This window comes from Somniosus microcephalus, unplaced genomic scaffold, assembly GCF_052327205.1.
Source record: "Somniosus microcephalus isolate GS21.2 unplaced genomic scaffold, FLI_Smic_1.0 unresolved_chr4, whole genome shotgun sequence".
Taxonomy (NCBI): Eukaryota; Metazoa; Chordata; class Chondrichthyes; order Squaliformes; family Somniosidae; genus Somniosus; species Somniosus microcephalus.
The window spans coordinates 14,961,306-14,966,008 of NW_028225182.1; the positions used below are offsets into that span (position 1 = coordinate 14,961,306).

The 4,703-nt window shown below is 42.9% G+C and overlaps 1 non-coding gene across 1 annotated transcript; it reads left to right on the forward strand.

Annotated features, from left to right (window-relative positions):
- The first annotated feature begins 905 nt into the window (after positions 1-905).
- Positions 906-978, forward strand: trnav-uac (transfer RNA valine (anticodon UAC)). Its single transcript has one exon. It is a non-coding gene; the product is annotated as a tRNA-Val (tRNA).
- The last annotated feature ends 3,725 nt before the right edge of the window (positions 979-4,703 follow it).

Below are 4,703 nucleotides of genomic sequence, written 5' to 3' on the forward strand. Positions count from 1 at the left end.
TCGAAAAGGCAATCTCACTGTCTCGGTCTCCAGTGCTCTGGTCATCAAGAATAGCCACACACACAAAATGGTTTTACAATGGTTAGCTCTTCACCTGGCTAGGTTTGAACCGGCGTTCTCGGCATCCGATTTTCGCTTCGGTGTTTGTTTAAATTTCCGAGAAGCCCACGGTTCAAATCCGAAAGGAGCGCTCGTGTCGCCGGCCACTATTCAACTTGCAGTTGAATCTTTTGCAGTCACCATTAAATAACCGATTACCATAATTTACAGAATGCAACAAAGGCGATACACACTTCAATAACGCATTTTGCCCTTTGTAAGTAATCAACTGTTAACCATATCTCATTATACACATCGTATTTTAGGAATCACGATTAATTTGTTAATTGCTTATGAAAGCTGAAATTTGACGCAACTTTTGTTAAAGCTAACAGGATCGGTTACTGCATATAACGAAAACCTGGCGAATATCGTATATCTGACCGGTCTCGAACCGCAGACATTTCGCGTGCGAAGCGAAAGGGATAACCGGTACACTACGGCAGCCGCTGCGGCCTAACCCACCGAAAATAGAATCAGTAGTGAACAAAATATCGCCCGGTGCGCATTTTCAGATTCAATGCAGTCAGCTTTTTCATCAATGAAAGAAGTTTTCAGTGAAACGATTTGGAAGTATGTGTTACTCGTATTTGTAGCTTTAATAAAAGTTTGTGACGTCTGACTCCCGCTCATGTCTCTTCTTCCTCTGTTGAATAAGAAAGGAGGGGCTGACGTTGACCAGACTGCACTGCGCCTGATATTTGTGAGCTCATCATTTATATTGACTGATGCTGTTTCAGCTGAACCAATCAGCACAGAGGGGCTTTACTGGTCAGTTCCCCTCTGTTGAAGATGTGCGCCCAGCGGTTCCCGTAGTGTAGTGGTTATCATGTTTGCTTTACACGCGAAAGTTTCCCGGTTCGAGCCTGGGCGGGAACATTGTGTTTAATGCTGCTGTGGATGAACAACCAGCGGGTTTATTTTAAGTAACAAAAGAAAATTATTGCAAATGCTGTAAATCTCAAATAGAAAAGGAAAATGGTGGAAATTCTTAAAAGGTCAGCAGTATGTGTGGATAAAGAAACAGAGTGAACGTTTCAATTCGATTACACTTCTGTTAGAATTGGGAAACGTGAGAGATGTATGGCTAGTTTATTCTCCTGTCAATAGGGCTACAGCGGCTTCTCCCTTGTTCTTTATTTAACTTCACCAATCAGATACGTCTGAGTGAGAGAAAAATGATCCACAGTGAGGTCCATTTCATCTTTTGTTCCCTTTTAAACCCTGGAATCTCCGAATCCCTGAAGTTCAGAAATGTAATTCATTGATCTGCAGGGTGGCCTTCAGTAAGAAGCCTTTTCTGTCTGGATCCGGGGGTGCAGCTGGAGTCAGGCTGAAGATTGCCGCTACTGGTGATAGATTTTAGTTGGCTAAGGTTATTACGGGTTACGGAAACAAAGCGGGCAGATGAAATGAAGATACAGATCAACCCTGATCTAATTGAATGGCGCAACAGGATCGAGGGGCTGAATGGCCTCCTCCTGTTCCTATTGAGGCGCTACAATGCAATGCACCCAAGTGTTGGAGCGTTTCCGGTGTGTACTGGTGATCGCTTTACGAAAACTCAACGGTTCGAAAGTGGGTAGAGGCAATTTAAGGTATTTTCTCCATTCAAGTTTAGTAAATATGAAAACTGGAATAATTTCATGTTTGGTTCAGTATAAATAAAACACGCATTGTCAGGCGAATTATGAAGTAATTCTCAATGATATTTCCCATAAAGGACACAGTTTGGCTTGCGATACTGTAAGAAGGATTTGGGAAAAGTTGGCGCTGATTTAGGGAATCTCCTACTCGCGTGTCGCTATTTGAAGAGGTGGGCCTTATTTGACTTAAAAATTGAGGCTGGGAGCATTCTCATTGAGAATATGGAAAGCAGAACAACACATATTAATAGGAAAACACAAGGTCGGCGACAGGATTGAAATTGCAGTTTCAATCGGTCCGGCTGGCTGTCCATTCAATAAGTAATAAAGAAGCGCGTCTCTAAAAATGTCCCCTCCCTGTTATGATTCAGGAAACTGCTCAGGGATATAGAGAAGAGGAAGAGAGAAGGGGAAAATACTGTTTCCACGGAGAACTAATGCAGAGACTCCTCTGCTGCGCCTGGGGTGGCCTCCTGCAGCCCGGATACATTAACATCCTAACAGCTCATTAACTGTTGGAGTGGGCCCGGGCGGCGCTTCGGAAGACAGGTCGAAAAGGCAAAGATACTGTCTCGGTCTCCAGTGCTCTGCTCATCAAGAATAGCCACACAAACAAAATGGTTTTACAATGGTCAGCTTCTCATCTGGCTAGGTTTGAACCGGCGTTCTCGGGGTCCGATTTACGCTTCGGTGGTTGTTTAAGTTTCCGTGAAGTCCTCGATTCAAATCCCAAACGAGCGCTCGTGTCGCCGGCCACTATTCAACTTGCAGTTGAATCTTTTGCAATCACCATTAAATAACCGATTACCATAATTTACAGAATGAAAGAAAGGCGAAAACCTTTCAATAAAGCATTTTGCCCTTTGTAAGTAATGAACTGTTAACCACATCTAATTTTACACATTGTATCTTAGGAACCTCGTTTAAAATTGCATTGCTTATGAAAGCAGAAAAATGGGGCGACTTTCGATAAAAATTAACAGGACTGGTCGCTGCACAGAATAAAATACTGGCTATTGTAATGTTCCCGCCCGCCTTGGCTGGCACGCGGGACTTTTCGCATGTAAAGCGAATTTGATAGCCACTACACTACGGAAAACTTTGCATTGCTACTCACAGCTAATATAATCAGCAGTGAACAAACTATCCCACGGTGTTCATTTTCAGATTCAAAGCAGTCAGCGTTTACATCAAGTGAAAGAATTTATCAGTGAAACGATTTGGAAGTAAGTTTTCCTCGTATTTGTGTCTTTCATTAAAGTTTGTGATGTCTGACTCTCGTTCATGTCTCTGAATAAGAAAGGAGGGGCTTGACTTTGACCAGACTGCACTGTGCCTGATGTTTGTGAGCTCATACTTTATATTGAGTGACGCTATTTTAGGTGAGCCAATCAGCACAGATGGAGTTCCCTGGTCCGTTCCCCTCTGTTGATTGGACAAGGCTACATGGAAGGAAGGAGTGTGGTTTGGATAAAAAGGAATTGATACTCTGGTTACAAGTTCCGGTAATATAAAGAGAAAATGTGGACGAACTCAGCAGGTCAGGCAGCGTCTGTAGAGAGAGAAACAGAGTTAACATTTCCGGTCGATGACCTTCCATCAGATGTTGGGCAGTTGTGATAGGTAACACAATTAAACGTGCAAATGATCAGGTAGAAGAGGTGAGGAAAGGATGTAAAAGTGGCGTTTGGAGCAGATATTTTAGAATCCGATCAATGTTGGATTAACTTGTATATCGAATACGGAACCATAACGTATTTGAGTTCTTCGGTTAAAATTCGCAAGGATTTGTCTAAATGCTGTTGTTAATTATATGTATAATTATTGCATGATTAATAACTCTGACATTTAATGTTGTGAACCCTTTTACTGCACTGCGCGTTCTCCAGCTGTGCTTGGAGCGCCGTCCCCTTCAATCCATCGCTCACAGGGACAGTTCCATTCAGCGTTTCAATTCTCTTGCCCTTGGTGAAATGTCATAGATTGAAAGCGACGTGTCTCACCCCAAGCTGGTCACCGACTCGCTAACCGCTGCACAGTGACCACACTCTGCTCCCGTAAGATGGATGCCCAGGAGCTGTTTCAAGCTCGAGTGCAGTTACAAGCAGAACTCATTCAAAGAAAGTCCAAGACATTGAGGAGCCTGAGTCTTTGCACCGAACTCCTTCCCAAAGAGTTCAGATTCATGTGGGGGGCATTTCGGCTCACCTTTCGCCACATTGCAACACTTCAAAGGTACTTCAATGTTTATAAAGCGCTTTGGGATGTCCTGAGTTCATGAAAAGCGCTGTATCAATGCAAGTCATTCTTTTCAACAGTTTCAACTGCAAGTGAAAATCCGCGGACAAAAGAAGGGCATGTCGGGGATTTGAACCCAGAATATTGACCCAGAAATTCGTGTCTCCGGCACTTCCGTTCCCCTGAACGAAGAGGTTCAGAGGTCGAACGCGTGCACGGGAGAGGCTGCGCGTGCGCTTTGAACTTAGGTTTTTTTTGCAGGTTTTCCCGGGATCGTAAGCCTGCAGGATTTAGAAATGTCAAAAGCAGGTGTAAGGCCTGCTTTTTACAAGGTAAGTGGTCAATTAATTAAAATTAAAACATTTTTTCCACAGGTTTATTATTTTTAAATACTTTAAAGCAAGGTAAGTTTATTTTTAGCCCTGTTAGAATATAAAATTATTTTTTCAAAAATTTAAATTATTGTTTAAAATAGTTATTTAATGTAATTTATAGTTTATTTTAAAAAGTGTGATATTTTTTTAAATTATTTGAAAGTTCAATGCTATTTTGGGGCCGTAGTATTTATAAGTCTTGACAGGTCTTCCTGTCAGATTTATGAATGGGCTTTCCCTCCTCCGATTGGCTGCCCATGGCTCACGTGATCCCAGGGGATGCATCGCACTAACTGCGCCCCTGCGATACGAAGCACTGCGCGCCGGCAGCTGGACCAGGCCCTGG